The 24,696-nt window shown below is 34.8% G+C and overlaps 1 pseudogene; it reads right to left on the reverse strand.

Annotated features, from left to right (window-relative positions):
* Positions 1-700: 700 nt before the first annotated feature.
* On the reverse strand, positions 701-23,234 carry LOC126728826 (uncharacterized; annotated as a pseudogene).
* Between the last annotated feature and the right edge of the window lie 1,462 nt (positions 23,235-24,696).

Here is a 24,696-nt window from a genome sequence, read left to right on the forward strand (position 1 = left end):
ACAATACCCCTTAAAATAAACTCTTAAAACACCCATTAGTTGTTGCTCCCCATCCCCCAATTTGGTTTTTGGTTGTGGTTCTCTCTCTCTCTCTCTCTCTCATCTGTTTTTGTAGTTGCTTTCTGCCATATTAGACCCAGAAACAACACTTTAGTGTTGACTGTCGTTCCTATTTTTGCCACTGATTTCTACCATATCAGACCCATGAACAAAGTCCATGGGATATTGACAGTGTAATCCTTACGTTAGGATGTTTAAAATAACTCATATTGGAGTTCAAGATAGGCATTTGGGGTTGGGATATCAATGTTATCAATTCCACTATGTTCTGCCCGGAACGATCAGAAAATTCCATTTCGGTTAGTTAACCAGTACAAATCACCCATCTATTTTGCCTCGTTTTAAATTCCAACCCATCTCAATCAATATCTCTAAATTTTAGTCTTTTTTCCATTTTTTTTTTTAAAAAAAAGCAAGTCTACTGACTCTACTTTAGTATTTTAAGAACTTGAAAAATAAATTAATTAATTAACAAAGAAAATCCCAAAAAATACAGAGAATCTCAGTCCAAAATTCAACTAAAAAATAAACACAAAAATATGTGGAGAAAGGGAATAGAACCTGAGGTGAGATTAAAAAACAGAGAGAATAGCTTTGAAACCAATTCAAACAGAGAAGCTAGCGAGATTGATGGCCAAAATAATAAAATAAAAGAATTCTTGATGATGATTCAATTAAAAAAACAAAAAATAGTAAAGAGTGTAAAGATCCCAACATAAATATATAACCAATTATGTCAATTGTCAAGAACACATGCTAGCTATCGACCTTGAACCATTGTAACAGTAACATCGTTAACAGAGAATTTTTTTTTGCCGCCTGTGGATGAATCTGTATCTGAGACATTCTGCCTTTCAGTAAATGCCGGCTGCTTTGGACGAGGAAGATCAACAATCTCACTTTTAAGCATGGAAATAACAACAGATACAATAGGCCTATCTTTGGCAAATTCTTGCACACATAACAAGCCAACATGTATACATCTCAACATCTCCATTTCAAAGCATGGTTCATATATCATTGGGTCTATTAAGGCTATGATGTTGTCTGCATTCCACAATTTCCATGCCTGGAAACATGAAAACAGGATTAAAATTCTTAGCATCAGTACTGAAAACTATTAGAGGTTTTCAAAAATAAGGCAATGCGATTAGGAAGACTTACAAATCCTAAAAGGCTCATGGACTGCTCATCATGATAAAAGCTAGAGTTTCTTTTACCACTTAGAATTTCTAGTAGCAACACCCCAAAACTAAAGACATCCGATTTTTCAGAAAATCTTCCTTCCATTGCATATTCAGGAGACATATAGCCACTAAATTTTTAATAATAAAACACATCAAAATCTTGTCATCAAATTTTATTACTAGTATCTAATTGAATTGACCAAAATGAATGGTACTTACTATGTTCCAACAACCTTGTTAGTATTGGCCTGGTCTTCATTATTCCCAAAAATCCTGGCCATTCCAAAATCTGATATTTTTGGATTTAGCTCTTTATCCAACAAGATGTTACTTGCCTTTAGATCTCTGTGAATAATCCTTAATCTAGAATCTCTATGAAGATAAAGTAGACCTCGACCAATTCCTTCAATAATGTTGACACGTTTTCTCCAATCCAACAGTTTTTCCTTGTGAGGATCTAATGAATTTATACAAAAGCATTAAAGAGAAACTCACAAGATGAGAGAACATAAAGTATGAAAAAAGTAGTTCTAGTGGTGAAGCTACAAAGAATTGGAAAAGTCTGTTTCAATTGAAGTACCACAACAGAGAACATTCTTCAAATGTCTCAAAATAGTGTAACGGTAACTATTATGCAGAAAATTATCACTACTCAATAGTACAATACACTGACATTTATATTGCAGAAAATTTGATATTGTAACGCATTTCTATTATAAAAAAGGACTAACCAAAGAGGAATGCATCCAGACTTTTGTTTGGCATGTATTCATAGATCAACATCTTTTCTTCTCCTTCAACACAGCAACCAAAGATCCTAACAAGATTCCGATGTTGAAGTTTAGAAATTACCACCACCTCATTCATAAATTCTTGTAACCCTTGTCCAGAGGCTTTAGAAAGTCTTTTTACTGCAATCTCTTGCCCATCTGACAATTGTCCCTATAAACAAACAGCAAATAGTTAACTAGACATTCAAATTATTATTAGACAAGAAACCTCTAGTAGAGCGATCATTACCCAATATACAGGACCAAATCCACCCTGCCCAAGTTTGTTAGATAGATGAAAGTTTTTAGTTGCACTTGCCAACTTCTCAAAATTGAATAGCGGTAGCTCCTGCAATTTAACTTGGTCCAGGTTGTCACTATGAAATTTTGGTTGTGCTCCTTCTCTATTGAACATAAAGATCTCCATCACTTTCTTTTTCCTTGCTAATGTCCAGTATAGTAGTGAGTAATGAAATATATAGAAACAATTACTAGTCAACCGAGCTAATTTAATTGGGAATATTACCTTTTTGATTTGCCATCCACCTCCACAGTAAATAAGTGCAGATGAAAAGGATAATTGTTCCTGTGATCAGTGTGATTGTGACAATTTTTTTCACATCTCCCACTTTATCTGTAAATGAGGAAAAAAAAAAGTATAATACTTGTTCAAACAGAATATGCTACAAAACAGTCTTAAATAAAGTCTTTCAACACTAATTTCATTATCATGGGGAGCAGGGGGGGAGTTGGGTTGAAGTTATAAAACTAACCTAATTTGAAGCATAATTTTCACATAAAAGAATAAAACAAATACAACTTACCAAGTTCTGAGTAGGCCACACGAATATAAAGATCGACTCCCGAAATGGAGAATTGTTGTGTATCGATTAGTTTTTCAGTCCAAGACATACAACCAACGCCAGTTTCAAATGCATATGCTATGCAAGAACAATTTTCCAAGCATTGCTCTTCGCATTTGTTTTCAAAAGCACTTGACCAATCTGCAAAGTCTGGCACTTTCATCATCTTCAATTTCAAAAACCCATCCCTTTTGCCTTCTTCACCACCAGTGTTCACCCTCTCACACTGCAACGGTGTGCTCCTAACACATCCACTAGTCCAATTGCCTCGATTCCACTCTTCTGTATTATTTGGCTCAAAACCCTTGAAGCATCTGCAAATAGGAGAATTATTTGGATTACATGTTCCGAATGCCCCACACTTTCCATAAACATCACACTCAGTGTGCAAAGCTGACCACCCGATATCCTCTACCCCATTATATTTTTGCACTAGATTCCCTTTTGAATCCAAGGCAAAATTTGACAAGTAAGACTCGTCTACAAAATCAAAAGTTATATAAAAACTTCCATCTGGATCATCTCCATATTTGAATCCATCAAGATATACAGAATTCATATCCGGTATTCCAATGAAGATCCGATTGTTCCATGGACCACTGCGCCAATATGGGCGACCGTTTTTCCATATGAATACTTGAGGAGGACTACGAGGTTGAATACCACAAGAGAAGCTTCCAATAGATGGATCAGAAGGGCTTTTCCAAGATGTAATCTGGACATTCTTACCTGTTCTTACATTAGCACTAAGCTTCATCGTTGGCAAGATCGTATCAGAAGGATATTGGAAACTCTCCCATTTCTTTGTCCCTGTAGTGTTTTCTTCCAAGACAAGATTCCCTGAATCCAAAAGCTTGGCACTTGAATTGGGAGCAGAGTTTGTAACATTCGCTGACCAAATTACCTCCTTTTCTCCATTTAGTACCACAAGAACTCCGTCCTCAGATATAGTAAGAACCCCATTAGAATCCCTAAGAGGTTCCTCTCTGTTAGCTACCCATACAACTGTGAATGCAGAAATGTTATTATACCATATTCCGACGTATCGATTGGTAGAATTTTTTGGGTTGAAGAATCCCAGTTTGAAAGCACTCCCATTATTGGAGATTATAAAGTCAGGGTCTTTGATGGGTCTAGAAGCTGTGATGGTATTTGTGGCAGACCCAAATTCTAAACAAATGCAACATAGCAAGACTAGAAGAACTGACATGCTTGTATTTTGAACACGTCCCATAACTAGTTCAATGCTATGAATGAGAATTTTAGATGCCAGGAGCATAATTAAGTCATTGCTTCTTTTCATACTTTTCTTGCACAGAAATATCTCTTTAAGAGCTGCATAATTGGAATTTCCATTATTCAACGCAGCCCATATTGACTAAAATGTGAAATATTTAGATCGGCAAATTCTGGGCCATTTATTCATTTGCCAACTTGCTCTTGTTTGTAGCATGATATTTTGAAATTAGATACCTAATGGGTTGCATTCACACAGAAGATCACTATCATGGGCTTCTGGAAAAACTCACATACTTCTAAACTTTTCAGCATCAAACAACACACTGGCTCCATGAAAGTCATGAGGAACCTGGAACCGTACATGCAGGTAATGAATTCCATCTCTAGGAAGTTAGTTGAATTATTTTCCTGTTATTTTTACATTATTTTTATTATTAGATTTTCCATAATAAGTATCATTTAGCTGAAATGAAAATAAATCATAAAAGTTACGCTAAATATTCTATCACACTCCTTCATATCCATTATTTCATTCACATGTCCACAATTGATGCAAAAATGTACACATTTCAAAAAACAGGGAAAAAAATATCCCCATTTAAAATATAAAAATGGATGTGAAAATATAGATATAAAAAAGTGGATGCAAAAGAATAAAAGCGGTAAAAGTTAAGAATCATTAAATGGACAAAATTTGATGTTGTTGGGCGTGTCATTGCACATTGCACTGACACCATTGGTCCAGCCCACATGGTGAAGGCCCAATTGTTTGGGCGAGTCATTTTTAGCTTAGATTTGGTCTCATATTTCAAGTATAACTAGTCGCTAACCCGTGCGATGCACGGGAAAGTTACGAATTTTTTCCAAATGATGTGACATTAAGTTTTGGAATTTAGCATTGATTCTCTGGTAGCACATTCTTAATTTTCAATTTCATTTATTTGATGTCTTCTACTAAATATTGAATGCATTCATTATATTTAAAAAACGTTGAAGTTTAGATATTGTTTTTGAATTCCTCTTGATTTTAAAGACACAACTATTGAATCTGAACAACATACCAATGCAAATATTAATCACTTAAAATTCAAAATAAATTATTTAAACATGATAAGTTACAATTCAAATTAAGTCAGCAACCATATGAACACTATTTAGGAATTCTATCAAACTCTTGTGAGAAGCCAATAACAAAAACATATGTACAACCAACAAACATCATTATTATGTACACATATATACAGCCAACAAAAAAAAAAAAAAAAAAAAAAAAAAAACTCTTGACACACACAATGGTACTTAAGAGGGGGAAAAGCTGGAAAGGAAAGTACAAATGAAAAAAGACGCTTGCTTAAATTTAGCATCATCAATGTGCTCTTAAAGTAGCAGCAAAGCTGGAAAGGAAAGTACAAATGAAAAAAGACGCTTGCTTAAATTTAGCATTATCAATGTGCTCTTAAAGTAGCAGCAAACATTTACTTAAGAGGGGAAAAAACTGGGAAGCACAATCCCTGAGGTATATATTTGTCTCTCCCTATGTATCTTCCATTACTATGTGCAATAGCCTTCAGCCTAGTATGGTTTAGGATAAAATCAGAATGTGGCATTCAAGACTTCAAAGGGAAATTTAAAAGGTGTTTACAGCTCCCAAAAATGTATCCTACAATTAGTATACTTTCTCCTTGACTGATAGAATTAACAGAGATTATTCAACTGGTACACCACATAGTAAGAACAACACACAAGCAGGAGAGATATTCAACTATTTCTATTGAATTTGCAAATACACTTATTGTGTCACAAAAATCTGTCATCAGAACATCTAAATTCAGGAAAAGAAGAATTAATTTCAAAACAAAAAACATAAAAAAAAAAAAAAAAAAAAAAAAAAAGAAGAAGATGAAAGAAAAAAACAAAGGTGATTTATGAATAGCATACTTGATTATCAAAAGCAAATTCCTAAATTCAAATTAAATGGTTGCATGTTCTCTAACTCAAATTCCTATATCACAACTGCAAATAATTATATAAAATTGATACAAACTATGCATAGACAATCAGTAAGCTTTTTTTTTTTTCTTTTTTTAAAAAGTACCAAGCGTGAGAAAGTAGAGACAATCAATACCTGCCATAGAGACTACAAACGGAGAAGAGAGAGAAATAGTAGCATGAGAGGAGCAGGCCTCAGCCAAAAAACATCATTATTATGTACACATATATACAGCCAACAAAAAAAAAAAAAAAAAAAAAAAAAAAAAAAACTCTTGACACACAAATATTTGGTACTACAAAAGATGCAACCAAATTTGTGAATTAAATTATCTCATTGAATTAAATTATCTCATTCATGACATGGATCGAAAACTTTTACTATATTGGTTTCATTATGAATGCATGAAAGGATAATGCCCGTATGAGAAACATCAAGCCACCCCATGACCAGGAAAAAATGCGACTTTACTTTGTTTCAGGTATGGCACATGGGAATAAAAGAACTGAGAACTAAAACATCACATTGACTTCCACGCAACAATGAAAGCAAAGTCTGGATATGAAAAGTTTGTGATTATGGCTTATATTCTAGATATTGAGGAGCCACTAAGAACCTAACACACATCAAGCTAATGTTTTATGAGCAACAGAGGTTTGCTTGGTAGAAAGCATAAAAATATTCTAAATGCATTTCAACTCAGAGACTCACTTGAATTCCTCCCTTAATTTTATCCACGTCAAGCCCAAGTTAATGGTTGAATAATCATTCCCAACAAAACTCAGCCAATTTAAGAAGAAAAAAAAAATTCTTTTTAATATTAAACTAACCATTCAAGAAATTCTCAATTTTCAGATCAATCAAAATAAATCCCAGTATCTGTTACTATGAAAAGTTTTATCTTAGGTTCAGTGCTGCAAACAGCATCAGTGTCTCATAACAAATGCCCCATTATGTTAATAAAGAGTACCCAACCAAGTTAAAGTACCATTCAGATTTCCATGAAGCAAAAATCTTCAGAAAGATCAAATTGAACAAACTCAGCCAATTTAAGAAGAAAAAAAAAATTCTTTTTAATATTAAACTAACCATTCAAGAAATTCTCAATTTTTAGATCAATCAAAATAAATCCCAGTATCTGTTACTATGAAAAGTTTTATCTTAGGTTCAGTGCTGCAAACAGCATCAGTGTCTCATAACAAATGCCCCATTATGTTAATAAAGAGTACCATTCAGATTTCCATGAAGCAAAAATCTTCAGAAAGATCAAATTGAACAATTTCAAAGACTACAATTTGCCTACACAAATCAATGTGTTTCTAACCTGTCACCCTAAGCACTAAAAACCTTTACAAATTTCCATTAAGTTTAGTCCCGTGGCTCAGTTTCCACACAAAAACAATTCAATCACTAAAAATAAGGATTATTAACACAAAAACATATAACTAAAAATCTTCAGAAAGATCAAATTGAACAATTTCAAAGACTACAATTTGCCTACACAAATCAATGTGTTTCTAACCTGTCACCCTAAGCACTAAAAACCTTTACAAATTTCCATTAAGTTCAGTCCCGTGGCTCAGTTTCCACACAAAAACAATTCAATCACTAAAAATAAGGATTATTAACACAAAAACATATAACTAAAATTCAAAAAAAAAAGTTAAATTGATTATCTAAGTGTGTGCACAAAAACTACAATTCTATAATTAGCTCAGTTTCCACACAAATTGAATAGCCGTGAAAAAAAAAAAAAAACATACCTACAAATTGAATAGCCGTGAAAAAAAAAAAAGCATCGTCAAAGTTTTATATATATAGAGTTATAGAGTCCTAATCTATATAGAGTTCGGATTCAGAAAAAAAATATATATATTATAGGTTTATAAGATAATACCTTTGGGCCGGTCTCGACGGGCTGGGTCGGTTGCATTGCCGACCGATGGGCTGGGTCGGGGAAGAGTGGAAATTGAGCGAATTGGATTTGGGTATGGTGGGATCTGTGAGGTAAAGACGATGGGTCAATCGTTTCCCAACGTATCTGATTGGCTCTTCCTTCTTTCTCATCCTAAGTTTTGGATTTTGATTTTAGGGGAAGGAGAAGGATTTGATTTTTGGAGAGAAAGAGGGTTTCTGAGGAGAGAGAAAGCTACCGGTATCGTGAAAGGATCGTTGGGTCTTGCCGTGGAAAAGAAATGGCAGAGAATCGGAGAAGCCAGGGTCCGGTATGGTGAAAGGGAAAGCTATTCGTGTGTGGAGGGGCAGAGAATCGGAGAAGCCAGGTCCGGTATGGTGAAAGGGAAAGCTATTCGTGTGTGGAGGGGCAGAGAATCGGAGAAGCCAGGTCCGGTCAGGTGAAAGGGAAAGCTATTCGTGTGTGGAGGTCCAGTATCGGGAAAGTTATTCGTGTAATTGGTGATTGTTTTTTTGTTTTATTATTTGGTAATTGTTTTTTTTTTTTTTTTAATGATGTGCTGACGTGGAAAATTGTGGAAGCTTCAAAAGCTTCGGTTATATATATATATATAGATTAGGAGAAGGCAATGATATAGTTCAAGCTGCCAAGAGGAAGGCAAAAAAAAGAAAAAAAATGTGCAGTGTTTATGTGAGAGCCAAAAAAAAAAAATCTTTAATCGTGAGACATATACAGATTGATTAAAATTATTAATCAATTTTCTTAATTCATATGAGACTAGATTTGGATCATCAGATGTCATGATAGATTAGGTTTCTATCTCAATTTATTTTAGAGAATTCTTGGGTATTTGTTCAAAATGTGAAAAAAAGTGTATTTTGTAGAAATATTTTGAAAATTTCATGTTGAATTGAGTTCTTCGTGCATAACGTTTAGGTTGCCCCAGTGGTGGAGGGACGATGGAGCGATTGTGGAGCAGAAGAAATTTTCGAATTGGGGATTTATGATTTATAAGAATCTGAATTTGGGGGGAGGCTAGCACACACACGAGACAAAGAAAGATGTAGAAAAAATTGGCTTTTGTTTAATTGATTTTGAAAAAGGGTGTTTTGCTCTTTTAAGTTTGTTCTACCTAAGCAAGAAGCATATGCTTGTCATGTGCAGTAGGATTCCATCAAACTTAATAGCCAAAGTAACACTAAGGTGCAAAGTGTGATAGTTTATGGTGTAAAGTGTGTCTACGGATAGTTTAAGGTGCAAAGTATAATGATTAATCTAGTATATAGTTTAGGGTGGTAAAGTATAATTTCCATAAGAAAAAGATAAATAATAAGTTCCTGCTTTATCATTTATCAGACTAAATCTATCTTGAAATACAGAAGCCATGTTTGGTATTCCAATGAAGATCCAAGTGTTCTGTGTACCACTGCGCCAACATGGGCTATTGTCTTTCCAAATGAATGATTGAGGAAGACCAACAGGATTAGTACCGGCAGAGAAGCTTTCAACAGATGGATCAAAATGGCTTTTACATGATGTCAACCCAACTTTCTTACCTGTTCTTGTGTTAGCACTAATTTTCATGATGGGCAAGAATGTATCAATAGAAAGTTGGAAACTCTCCCATATGATTCTCCCTGTTGTATCTTCTTGCAAGCAGTGCCGGCCCAATATACTAAACAAGTGAGGCGATCGCCTAAGGCCCCCAAGCAAAAAAGGCCCCAAATTTTAACCAATAAAAAATTTTAAGTCCTAAAACATTAGATGACAAAATAATGTTAGTAGTGACCCCAATAAAAACCAAAATCTATTAACTCAATTGTTGTGAAAAATATCATGTTCTGTAACATTACTTCTACCCACTAGGATATCTCTTTCCTGAAAGTATTAATTAAGCCCCAAATTTTAACCAATAAATAAAAGGTAATTTTTTTATCAAAGAAAAAACTAGAACAAATAAATTTTTGGTTTGATGTGTAACCTTTCATCTTCTCCATGGGTGTTTTCCAGTGTAGAATTCATTAACTCCCACACAGAGAAGCCAAAAAAGCACACATTCTCTCTCAACCAAACAACTAAAGTCTAAAAACAAAAAATATATACATATTCAATTACAAACCTCAATTTTTCTTGTATTAATTGCTGGAAATTTCGCCCCACTCTCTATTAAAATTAAAGCATGAAAAAGGAATTTTTTTTTAAGTTATAGCTGCTGCGCTTCAAACCTTCTTCTCCTCGTTCGAGTTGGATCCTTAGGTTTGTTGCTTCTCTAGAACCTTTGTTTCTTTCTTGAACTTTCTCATAATTCAAGCTATTTTGTTTTACTTTTTCTTTTTTTTATTCTCTATTTTTTTTTTTTTTTGAGAAACATTTTATTCTTTGTAATTACTTTACATTCTGACACAGCACATAAGTACACTCATTTTCATTCATTCATTCATTTAACAGATTAATTGGGACGGGGAGTAGCATAGGACCATAAATTTATTTTATTTTATTATTTTTAGTAATTATGGAACTACGTCTGTACTTACACTCCTAGGGCTTTAATTTTTTTAAATAAATTTCACCATTCTTCTTTCTTTTCTTTTTTTGAGAATTTCTTTGATTCTTTATAAATAACTCAAAAATTTACTTGTATACTCTTGTGTGGGTCCACATTAACACTAGTTGTTATTTGTTAACAAATAAAACTAATTTAGTGAAAAAAAAATATATATATATATATATATATATATATATATCAACAGAAAAAATTTTAATATTTCAATTAAAAAAAAAAAAAAAAAAGCCCCCCTCAAAATTATTGCCTTAGGCCCAAAATACATTGTGCCAGCTCTGCTTGCAAGACGAGGTTCAATCTAAAAGCTGGGAACTTGAATAAACAACAGGGCTTGTAACATTCGATGACCAAAGAATCACCTTTTGTCCATTTAATATTATAAGATTGCCATCGTCAGATATAGTAAGAACCCTAGAAGAATCCTTGAGGGGTTTCTCTCTGTTAGATACCCATATGACTATGCAAACAGATACGTTATTATACCATATTCCGATGTATCGACTGGTAGAATTTATGGGGCTGAAGAATCCAAGTTTGAAAGCACTCCCATTGGAGATTTTGTTAAAATGTAATTTGCAATTGTCAAAGTGGGTCCCTAAGTTTCATCTAGGAGTCAACAAATGAAGAATCCAGCAGCAGAAAAACTGAACAAGCAAGCAAGTGGACAACTCGTGGATAAGTGTCAATTAATGAGAAATGAAGCAAACTTCTGTAATATATTCTTGAAGCTTGTAGTCATCCTAAACTCCTAACACATCTATATATAGATGTGAGTGGTAAAATGAAGTAGGTAACATCCAAAAAAAAAAGAATCAGTGAATAAAAATTACAATGAAATGGTTATGCAGCAATGCTTTGCTTTTCCTTCATATCTAGCATTACAGTAACATCTCTACAAAAGTAAAACACTAAAATTCTCCTCACAGCCATATAATTAAGAACTTGCAGCCAACAATTTTTGTATCAGAGCTTGGTTGCTAACCCCTTTTTGTCCTAAAATAACAAATTTAAAGACTAAAAAATGAAAAAAAAAAAAAAGACTAAAAAAAGAAAAAAGACTAAAAATTTTAAAGAATAAATATCTCTAAACTTTAGTCTATTTTCATTAAATTTTTTTTTTTTCCAAAACAAGTCTACTTTAGTATTTTAAGAACTTGAAAAATAAATTAATTAATTAACAAGGAAAATCCCAAAAATACGGAGAACCTCAATCAAAAATTCAACTAAAAAATACACACAGAAATATGTGGAGAAAGGGAACAGAACCTGAGGCGAGATTGGATAACACAGAGAATAGCTTTGAAACCAATTCGAACAGAGAAGCTCGGCTTAGGTAAACATAGGGTGATTGCAGGATTTAAGAGGGTAGATTAATGACCAAAATAAATAATAATAAAAAGCCATAAATATATAACCAATTATGTCACTTGTCATGAACACATACTAGCTATCGACCTTAAACCATTGTAATAGTAACATCGTTAACCCAAAAAAAAAAAAAAAAAAAAGGATCTAAGGCAATCTACCTTTCAGTAAATGCCGGCTGCTTTGGACGAGAGAGATCAACAATCTCACTTTTAAGCATGGAAGTAACAACAGATACAATAAACCTATCTTTGGCAAATTTTTGCACACATAACAGGTCGACATGAATGCATCTCAACATCTCCATTTCAAAGCATGGTTCATATATCATTGGGTCTATTAAGGCTATAATGTTGTCTGCATTCCACAACATGATTGAAATTCTTAGCATCAATACTGAAAACTATTGGAGGTTTTAAAAAATAAGGCAATGAGATAAGGATGACTTAGAAATCCTAAAAGGCTCATAGACAGCTCATCATGATAAAAGCTACAGTTTCTTCTTCCACTTAGTATCTCAAGTAACAACACCCCAAAGATGAAAACATCCAATTTTTTTGAAAATCGCCCTTCCATTGCATATTTAGGAGACATATAGCATCTAAATTTTTAACAATAAAACACATCAAAATCTTGTCATCAAATATTATTATTAACTAGCTTGTAGCTCCATGCATATGCATAAATACACTTAAAGATATACAATAAGATGCATAATATAATTCCTACATATATAATTTAAATACTATTCATAGTCATTTTTATATTTTATTAACTCTTTAAAAAATTTTGTAAGGATATATTATTAGGTATAAAATGTAAATTGTCCATTTTTTTTTTAATTATTGTGAAGCACTTTTTTTTTTTTTTTTACGATTCATTTATTCTAGACTCTTTGGTTTTTTTACTTAATAACTCACTTGGATGAATATTTAAGATGTGGTCTCACGTTTGATTCTAAAATTAAGAAATAAAACTCTTTAAAAATAAATAATTTAGCACACATGGCGCAAAATTGGAACTCTAATTTGAAATTCTCTCAACTTCACCTATTATTATTATTATTGTTATTATTATTATTATTATATATAGATGTCTAATTGAATTGACCAAAACAAAAGGTACTTACTATGTTTCGATGACCCTATTAGTATTGCCCTAGTCTTCATTATTACCAAAAATCCTGGCCATTCCAAATCTGATATTTTTAGATTTAGCTCTTTGTCCAACAAGATGTTACTTGCCTTTAGATCTCTGTGAATAATCTTTAATCTAGAATCTCTATGAAGGTAATGTATACAAGGACCAATTCCTTCAATAATGTTGAAACGTTTCTTCAATCCAACAGTTTTTCTTTGTGAGGATCTAATGAATTTAAACAAAAGCATTAAGAGAAACTCACAAGATAAAAGAACATGAAGTTTGAAAGTAGAAGTTCTAGTGGTGAAGTTATAAGAGAATTCGAAAAGTCTGTTTCAATTCAAGTATCACAACAAAGAACATTGTTAAAATGTCTCAAAATAGTATAACCGTAATTCCTATGCAGAAAATTATCATTACTCATGGTATAATACACTAACATTTATCTGCAAAAAATTTAACATTATAATGCATTTTGAAATATGCTAAATTACTCCTAGCACGTGTAAACTAGACTAGATAATATAGTAAGTGTAAATGATTTAACCAATTTCCAAGCAAACTAAACTACTCTACACAAAGCATGGTAATATAGTAAAGCAAAGGAAATAAAGAGGAAGCCAATCAAACCACACTGAACACCAAGAACTATTTAGGAATAGGAAAACCCAAGCCTCGTGAGTAAAACCTCTCCCCCGACCATTTGTCAGAAATCTTCACTAGGCAAGATAGTTGCAATACATTAGGACGCTATGAATCCTCCATGCCCAAAAGCCTACATCTACTTGAGACCTCCAAACTCCAGCTAGTAACCGACTGCTCCAAGTTACCACAACACATTAGCTTCATTGATGCTTTAAAGGTTGTGTTGATACCATATTTTGTCCACCCTCAATTTGCGTGCCAGACCCCAAAAAATCCAAAAATATTATTTTCTTTCCATGGGGCTACGAGAACATCTAGAAAGATGTGGCGCAACCTGTTCAGACATTGGAGCACCCAATGTGCATTTTTCAGCTCAAATGACCAAAATGCCCCAAGTCAACCCTAGGTTTGACCAAAGGTCAAAGGAGGCCAAAACTCTCACAAAACAATACTTTTCATAGTTTTACATCAAACCCGAGCTTCTTGGAGATTTTTGGCCACTTTGATCGAGTTTGACCCGAAGTTGATCTCGAGTGGGCCCAAAAACCCCAATTTTGATTTAGTCGCCAGAATGGGTTGAAACCAATGCCATTGTGAAGATTATCAAATTCTCATTCCAAAGACTATTCATGGGTCGAAATTGAAGTTAAAAAGGCCGAGATATCATGAGAATCGGGATAACGTACCAATCGATGCACCGCTAACTTCCAGGAGCCATAACTTTTGATCCAACCCTTGGATTTTCAAGTTCCATACCTTTTCAAAAACAAGAAGTCAAGATCTTTTTAGGGGTTTCAAGATCAACCCAATCAAATACTGTTTGAAGGGGGCAGCCTTTGAAGGGCTGCCGCCTCGAAATCGTGTCGAGGCTATAAAAGGCCCCAAGCACCCTTTAGACTCAAAAAAATAAAAAATAAAAAAAAGGGTCTCTGTCGGTTCTGCTCTCTATCTGAATGTCTTTTACACATTTTCCCTCTCTTCCAAATACAAAAAACACATCAAAGCCTCTTGATTCTTCTCTTCACCAAAAACCCAAGGTATTGTTCTTATACCCAATCTTCTTCTCCTTGGTTTTACACTTTGGGATTTGGGATTTAGGGGTGTGGATGTAGCTTTTTAGCTACTATCCACACACCCTAACCTTTTAAATTCTTTTTTCTGGTATTTATTTTGCTTTTATGCTTTCATAACATGATTTATTGCTTTCCTAGCATGTTACTTGCTTTATTTGTGTTTCTAGCCTAAATCTCCATGCCTTTTATGCTTTTTTCCATGTTTCATGCTTAGATTTACATCCTTACATGCTTATATGTTTAGATCCACATGCTTTATACCCTTATGCCATGTTTTCCTATGCTTTGTTCCTCTTTTTGTTCTAGGTTGATGTTAAGGTTATATGCTCACATGCTTGTATGATGTTGTTGGCTATGCCTTGCTTGGATCTATGTGTCTACGTGTTTATTTCCATGTTATATGGTTAGATCCTTGTCTTCACATGCTTGTATGCTTGGATCCATGTTCTTCCATGTCTATGTGCTAAGTTTCTACATGTTTACATACATTTTTCTACGCCTATATGTCTAGATCTATGTTTTCGCATGCTTGTGTGCTTAGATCTAGGTTCTCTACAAGATTTATGCTTTCTTCCATGTGCTTGTACACTCCATACTATGTTTGTATGCTTAGGCCTAGACCTTGTTTGTCATGCCATGTGCTATTGTAGCCCTTTTGTCGCTTTGTCTTTCTTTCTTATGTTTTGGTCTAATGGTTAGGACCTAATCTAGACCATATGGTCTTTGTCATCGTTCATACACCAAGGCCCATATAAAAGGGTTTGGATCACCCCTATTTGCATGTCTATGCTTGCTTGCTTGCTTCTATGCTTTATGCTTGTGTTAGCCTCTTTAGTTCTAGGCTTTCCCATGCTTGACGCCCTTAGCGGGTTTGTGGTTATGTGGTTACATCCGACACCCACGAGGTCTTGTTTGGGAGTAAACACTTGGGATGCATCACCATGATGCCGATTGCTTCGTGCATACCTTTCCCCGTTTCCACTCCGTGCCATGATGTGCATACCATGCTTGTTTGTGCCACCCATTGGCTTTATATGTATCTTTACACGCTTGCTTACATGTCCATGCATGAGTCTTGCTTGCTAGTGTGTCTTCCATACTTCAACACAATGAGGCTATGGACATTAGATCCAAACCTACATTTGTCCCTTGCGGACACCACTTTTTGTTTGCTTTCTTGCTTGTCTCCTTTCTCGCTTGTTTGCTTGCTTCCTTGTTTCTTTGCTTGCATGTCTATCATGCTTATCTGCTTTATACCTCTGTCATGTGCTCTTTGTATCTTTTCCTTCTATTGCTTATCTGCAAGTTTCTTGTCTTTGCCTTTGCATGTACACACATGGAGTGAGGACGCATGGAGCTAAGGCACAGTTTCCCTAGCAAAAGCAAAAAGGGCGAGGATGCGAGCATGCCGGTAAGCGGCTATGTTCAGTAGATTTAGGGGGTCTAGCCTTTCCCATTTGGTTTTGTACTCTTTTAAAACCCCTTCCTTCCTCCTCCCTTTCTTTCTTAGATGGGTTATATTAGGTATATTATGTCGTGTACCATTCATCCTCATCTTTAGAGTGTGGTGACCCCTGTTTATTTTCCTGCACTTATATTTTAGGCCATGCTCTAGGGATGTAGGCATTTACTTTTCTGCTATATGTGCTTGCATTGTGCATGATGTATGTATATATATATCTACTCGTCCCTTCTGGTGTGATTGTCACAATCCTTGTCACCTAAGGCAAAGCAATGCCTAATTTCTACTGCAAAAGTAAGGTGACATGTAGCCGGATTTTTGCCGTGGAAATTTGGCATTTTGTCCGAATGCCTTAGGAAAGCATAGATTGGGACCACGCCAATTCAAAAGCCAAACCTCAAAGCCCCTATGCATGCAAAGCCCCGAAAGCCTGCCAATTTTCAAAAATTAAGGTTTTATCAAAATAAAGGACTATCCTTGGACAAGCATTGTGGGGTGCCTAACACCTTCCCCACACGTAACCATACTTCCGGACCTAAGAATCAAGATTTTTTTTGCCATCCATATTAGATTAGGAAAAATGCCCTTTTTCTTAGCCTAGGATTGGTAATAAAATCAACTAGAAACACGTGACCAATCACACCTTAGAAAAATCTAATGATTGGTGATGACTCCACTTACCTTTGGTAATCCCTTAAAACTTGGCCCAGATTCCTGCCATAACGCCAAAGGTAGACCTACCTTCCTTCATCGAGAGAGAGAGAGCGCCTGAAGCCCTGCGCAAATCACACCCCACACTGTTACACACACGCACACCCATCATTAAAGAGGGGGCCCTCCAACGAGGCCCACACGCGCAAGAGCGTTGCCACTACTGGTGTTCAAACGAAGGCCCACGACGGCAATGGTTCTCCGCTCTGTTTCAAGGCCGGGCATCAACAGGTTGCTCTCAAGAAGTTATCTCAACTAGATTTTAACACCCTCTACACGACATGTTGGCTAATATGGAATTGCAGAAACAAGTTAATTTTCGTGAATAAAAGTCCATCCTCTATGGATCTATGGTCATGGGCTAAATTATATAGGCTAGAGTATGTGGAAGTTCAACAAAGAAACACCAAAGCTCCAACTTGTCTTTTCCCAAAATGGCAGCCACCTCCCTTAGATTCAATTCATAAATTGAACCTGGCCATTTCACAATCAAGGAACAGCTCATCTATGGGGGTTGGACTGCTTATTCGGAATTGCAAGGGAGAAGTCTTAGCAACAACATGTTGTTGATAACAAAAGAACTTGAATCCTGTTTGCACAGTGGCTTCAGTGATGAGAATGGCTCAGTTTTTTTGTCAAAGCATCTGTTTCTTCGAGTTGTATGTTGAATGCAATTTTGCTAAATTGATGAACCTGCTGATTTCGGATAGAATTTGTTCTCTTGAGGTTGCTTGGATACTCGAAGACATCAATCTTTTTAAGGATAGTTTTGCTTTTATTTCTTTTCGTATTATACCTTTACGATGTAATCGTGCTACCTTAACTTTGGTTAGTACTGCAAAAGAGGAGGAGGTCATTGTATGGTTAGAAGAATGACCCTCCTTCCTCTTCCCCATCTTACAGCATGATTTATCATAAATAAAGTCTACTATCATTTCTGTTCTAAAAAAAATAATAAAAATAAAAACCTCAAAGTTTTTAACATGTTTCATAAAGTTTCTACCACACCATACCACCACGCACCTTTGGTGCGGTGGTCACTCCACAAATATAAATACTTATGGGGTGCAAGGGCCAGGATTCAAGTCTCTAGGAGGAAACTTTATGCACATATACGCTTAGATTAGGCTAGAGTAGAATTTCTATCTTGTATAAAAAATAAATAAATAAATAAAAAGTTTCTATCACATTTATTCAGTTAACACTTAACACTGATAAACATTACGTTACTAATTGTATTCAATGACTTTGAGTTTTAAATGAAATTTACCCAGTAACTCTAAGCTTTAGATAAAAGTATATGAAATGGGTTCCAGTTAGCTTAACTGGTAAAGTCTCTGGTGGTTGTATAAAAGATCTGGGGTTCAATCCTCGCCTACACCAAAAACTGATTGGTGTCTTAGTCTGATGATAAAGAGCTATCATTAGGAGTGGACGCCATAAGTTGAATCTCTCTCTAACAATAAAAAAAAGATAAAAGTATATGAAACTATATGGTTAAAATGAGATATTCTCAGAAATTTGAGGTTTGAATGGAACAATTTGAAAGTTTTAAGGTTTAAATGAAACATTTCCAAATTTTTAAGGATTAAAAGGAATTTACTCAATCTTATTTTCAAATGAATAAAATTAAAATACCCACATGCCCATCAATCAACTTGCTTACTCAAAACGGCCATATAGAGACATTTAAAGAATAAAAAAAAATTAAAAAAAAAAAAAAAAAAAAAAAACAACAACAACAACAACAATGTAGCGTTCAATCATTCAATAAAATAATGTCTCATTGTTGTTCTAGTCTTCTAGAGCATTAGGTGTTTTTATTATTATTATTATTATTATTATTATTTTCTTCTTCTTTCTTGGGACCATTGGATTTGTTCAACTTGGCAGCTTTGGAAGACAATTTATCCTAAGCCACGGATTCAACCGGTTCCAACTCAAGAGCGAGTTTCATCAAAAAAATAAAATTAAAATAAAAAATTCAAGACCGAGGAAGATCAACAATCTCACTTTTAAGCATGGAAATAACAATAGATATAATAGGCCTATCTTTGGCAAATTCTTGCACACATAACAAGCTGACATGTATGCATCTCAACATCTCCATTTCATAGTATGGTTCATATATCATTGGGCCTATTAAGGCTATAATGTTGTTTGCATTCCACAATTTCCATGCTTGGAAACATCAAAACAAGATTGAAATTGTTAGCATCGGTAATGAAAACTATTTGAGGTTTTAAAAAATTATGGCAATAAGATAAGGATGACTTACAAATCCTAAAAGGCTCATGGATTGCTCATCATGATAAAAGCTAGAGTTTCTTCTCCCACTTAGTATCTCTAGTAACAACACCCCAAAGCTAAAAACATCCGATTTTTCTGAAAATCGCCCTTTCATTGCATATTCAGGAGACATATAGCCACTAAATTTTTAACAACAAAACACATCAAAATCTTGTCATCAAATAGTATTACTAGTATCTAAATGAACTGACTAAAATGAAAGGTACTTACTATGTTCTGACGACCCTGTTAGTATTGGCCTGGTCTTCATTATTCCCAAAATTCCTAGCCATTCCAAAATCTGAAAATTTTGGATTTAGCTCTTTATCCAACAAGATGTTACTTGCCTTTAGATCTCTGTGAATAATCCTTAATCTAGAATCTCTATGAAGGTAAAGTAGAGCTCGACCAATTCCTTCAATAATGTTGAAACGTTTTCTCCAATCCAACAGTTTTTCCTTATGAGGATCTAATGAATTTAAACAAAAGCATTAAGAGAAACTCACAAGATGAAAGGACATGAAATATGATAATAGAAGTTCTAGTGGTGAAGTTATAAGAGAACTGCAAAAGTCTATTTAATTGAAGTATCACAACAGAGAACACTGTTCAAATGTTTCAATATAGTATAACAGTAATTCCTATGCAAAAAACTTTTATTACTCCTAGTATAATACATTGACATTTATATGTAGAAAATTTAACATTGTAACACATTTGTATTATACGAATAGGCATCAAAATTAACTAACCAAAGAGGAATGCAACCAAACTTTTGTTTGGCATGTATTCATAGGCCAACATCTTTTCTTCTCCATCAACACAGCAACCAAGAAGCCTAACAAGATTCCGATGTTGAAGTTTAGAAATTACCGCCACCTCATTCATAAATTCTTGTGACCCTTGTCCAGAGGCTTTAGAAAGTCTTTTTACTGCAATCTCGTCCATCCGACAATTTCCCCTATAAATAAACATCAAAAAGTTGACTAGACATTCAAATTATTAGACAAGAAACCTCTAGTAGAGCAACCATTACCCTGTATACGGGTCCAAATCCACCCTCCCCAAGCTTGTTAGAAAGGTGGAAGTTGTTTGTTGCACTAGCCAGTTCCTCAAAATTGAATAGTAGTAGCTCCTAGACTTTAACTTGGTCCAGGTTGTCACTATGAAATTTTGGTTGTGCTTCTTCTCTATTGAATAATAAGATCTCCATTGCTTTCTTTTTCCTTGCTAATGTCCACTATAGTAGTCAGTAATGAATTATATAGCAACATTTACTAGTCCACTGAGCTAATTTAAGTGGGAATATTACCTTTTTGTTTTGCCATCTACCTCCACAATAAATAAGAGCAGATGGAAAGGAAAATGTTCCTGTGATCACTGTGATTGTGACAATTTTTTTCACATCTCCTACTTTACCTATAAATCAGGGGGGGGGGGGGGAGGGGGGGGGAAGTATAATACTAGTTCAAAAAAAAAAATAGACTGCAAAACGGTGTTAAATAAAGAGTCTTTTTACACTGATTTACTTGGTTGAAGTTAAAAGACAAAGTAACCTAGCAACTGGAACATTTGTGAATAATTTGAAGCCTAATTTTCACATAAAAATATAAAACAAAAACAACTTACCAAGTTCTGAGTAGGCCACACGAATGTAAAGATCGACTCCAGAACTGGAGAATTGCTGTGTATCAATTAGTTTATTTGTCCAAGACATACAGCCAATACCAGTGTCATATGCGTATGCTATACAAGAACAATTCTCCAAGCATTGCTCCCTGCAGTTGTTTTCAAAAGCACTTGACCAAACTGCAATGTCTGGCACTTTCATCATATTCAATTTCAAAAAGCCATCTTTTTTGCCTTCTTCAACACCAGTGTTCACTCTCTCACACTGCAACAGTGTCCTCCTAACACATCCACTAGTCCAATTTCCTCGATTCCATTCTTCTGTATTATTTGGCTCGAAACCCTGGAAGCAGCTGCAAATTGGTGAATTCTTTGGATTACAGGTTCCAAATGCCCCACACTTGCCATAAACATCACACTCAGTCTGCAAAGCTAACCACCCAGTATCCTCACTCCCATTATACCAATCTTTTTGCACTAGATTCCCTTATGAATTCAAGGCATAAATAGATGGGATAGTCTTGTCTGCAAAATCAAAAGTCAAATAAAAATTTCCATCTTGTTCATTTACAAAACTGAATTCGTAAAGATATACAGAATCCATATCCAGAATTCCAATGAAGATCCGACTGTTCCATGGACCACTGCACCAATATGGGCTACCATCGTTCCAAATGAACACTTGAGGAAGACCAAGAGGTTGAATACTGACAAAGAAGATTCCAATGGATGGATCAGAAGGACTTTTCCAAGATGTAATCTGCACTTTCTTACCCATTCTTACATTAGCACTAAGCTTCATCTTTGGCAAGAATGTATCCGAAGGATATTCGAAACTCTCCCATATGATTGTCCCTGTAGTGTTTTCTTGCAAGCCCTGAATCCAAAAGCTGGGCACTTGAATTGGGAGCAGAGTTTGTAACATTTGCTAACCAAATTACCTCCTTTTGTCCATTTAGTACCACAAGAAGTCCTCAGATATAGTAAGAACCCCAGAAGAATCCCTAAGAGCATCCGCACTAGATGTGCTAAATGTGCCAAATGCCAAATATTTGGCACACTAAACACCAAAAACCCCCTTTTATCAGATGTTCCAAATCTTATAAAATTTGTAACATGCTATAGTATCCTCACAAATTTTCCACAGTACGAACATATGTGGCATATGCTTTTATTATTATTTTTTATTCCTCTTTCTCTCTCATCTCTCCGTCATTCTCACCCTCAAACCCCAATCCTCTCCTCTCTCTCACCCCAATCCTCTCCTCTCAAACCCCAACCCTCACTGCTCTTCCACGCCGACACCAACACTGACGATCACTTCCACGCCGATCTCTCTCTTGCAATGGTTTTTCTGGTTTTTTGTTTTTTTTTTTTTTTTTTGGCTGTGGTTTGATGGGTGGGTTGGGCAATGGGTGGGTTTAGACGGTGATGTGTGGGTTCAGATAGTGTTGGCTGGATTCGGTTCGGATGGGCTAGGCTATGGGTTCCGTTGGATGGGTCGGTGATGGGTGGGTATGGGTCTGTTGTGTTGGTCATTGAAGCTTTTATGGTTGGGAGTAATGTCGATGTCAATGACGGTGATGACAAGGTCGGAGTCTAGGTTGACAGCAATGATGATGACGGCGATGAAGATGGTGGGTTTGGAGTCTGGGTTGACTTGGATTATGAAGGTTTTGGGTTTGGAAGTGGGTGTGGGTGAGGATGTGGAGGCGGTGGGTTTGTCGGGGTTTGTGGTTAAGGTGGTGGGGCTTCCGATTTGGTGTTGGTGGGCTATGGGTTTGTTTTGAATTGTGTTTTGGGTTGTGGATGAAGATGGTGGTTGTGTGATGGTGGCTGTTGGTTGTTGGCAGCAGTGTGGTGGCTGTTGATTGTGTTTGATGAGTTGTAAATATTATTTTAATATGTAATAAATATTATTTTAATATATAAAATTGAATAATAAAACATTTGATAAATGGAATGTTATAAAATGATGTGGTAAAATAATAAAGTAGGCCTTTGGTGTGACAAAATGGCATAAATTATGCCACAGCTGCTGTGGATGCTCTAAGAAGTTGCTATCTATTAGCTACCCATACAACTGTAAATACAGAAATGCTTTTATGCTATATTCCAACATATCGATTGGTAGAATTTTCTGGGCTGAAGAATCCCAGGTTGAAAGCACTCCCATTGGAGGTTATATAGTCAGGGTCTTTGATGGGCTGAGAAGCTGTGATGGTGTCTGTGGCAGAACCAAATTCTAAACAAACGCAACATAGCAAGACAATAAAAACGGACATACTTGTATTTCGAACACGTCCCATAACTTTTTCAATGCTGAGAATGAAGATTTTAGATGCCAGGAGCATCATTCAGTCATTGCTTCTTTTCATTCTTTTCTTAAAGAGCTGCATAGTTGAACTTTCTATTACTCAAAGTCAAAGCAGCCCATAGTGACTCAAATGTGAAACAATATTCATTTGTCAACTTGCTCGTGTTTGTAGCAAAATATATTGAAATTAGACACCCACTGGATTGCATTCACACACAAGATCACTATAAAGGCTTGTGAAAAAACTCACAAACTTTCTTCTCAACAATTCAACATTTCAGCATCAAACAACACAATGGCTCCATGCATGGAAGCTTCCATGATCCATCTCTAGGAAGGCAGTTGAATTATTTTCTTCTTATTTTGACATTATTTTTGTTATTAGATTTTCCATAATAAGAATCATTTATATCCACCATTTCATAAAAGTTAGACTAAATATTTCCACCATTTCGTAAAAGTTAGACTAAATATTTTTTCACTAAATATTTAGACTAAATATTTTTTTGCACTCCTTTATATCCACCATTTCATACACATTTCCACAATTAATGCTAAAATTAATATACCCATTTTGAAAAGCAGAAAAAAAAAGTGTTCGTATTTAAAATATAAAAGTGGCTGTGCGAAATAGATATATAAAAGCAAATTCAAAAAAATAAAAGCCGGATTCTCTTAAAAAAAATAAAATAAAATAAAAGCCGTAAAAGTTCTGAACCATTAAATGGACAGAATTTGATGTTGTTGGGTGCACTGTGAACATTGCACTGGCACCATCGCTCCAGACTACATGGTAAAGGCCCAAATGTTTGGGCGTGTCATTGTTAGCGTACTTTGGGCCTCTTGTTTCAAATAGAATTAGGAGAAGCCGAGAAGGCAATGGTAGTACAAGCCCACAAGAAGAAGGATAAATTTAAATTAAAAAAAAAAAAAAAATTAGTACAGTGTCTATTCGAGGGCAAAAAAGAAAAGAAAATATTTTCTTTAATCGTAAAACATGTACAGATTGATTAAAATTATTAATTTATTTTTTTTAATTCACCTTAAAACTAGATTGGGACCCAACAGATGTCAAGATTGATTAGTTTTCTATCCCAATTTATTTGAGAGGTTTTTTTGGGTATTTGCTCAAAATGTGAATAAATTTCATGTTGAATCGTGTTTTTCATGCATACCCTTTAAAATTCTAGTATGTAGTCATTCAACTTGCATCACATACCCAAAATAAAATATAGTTTCATTCTTAGATATCACCCACATGTCATAGAATATGTCCTTTCATTTTTATTTTTTTTTTTTTTCATATAAAATAATAAATTTTTAATTAAAATTTCAAAAAGTCTGCTTGTGAAGAAATTGGCTAATGCGACATAAAACTTCTTACTTTTTTTTAATTTCTTAAGAAATTACACATGAGAAATTGTTGCATTTAACAATCCCATGCAGCATGTAGATGGAACATATCTATTAGGAACGTA

This window comes from Quercus robur, chromosome 5, assembly GCF_932294415.1.
Source record: "Quercus robur chromosome 5, dhQueRobu3.1, whole genome shotgun sequence".
In the NCBI taxonomy this organism is placed as follows: domain Eukaryota; kingdom Viridiplantae; phylum Streptophyta; class Magnoliopsida; order Fagales; family Fagaceae; genus Quercus; species Quercus robur.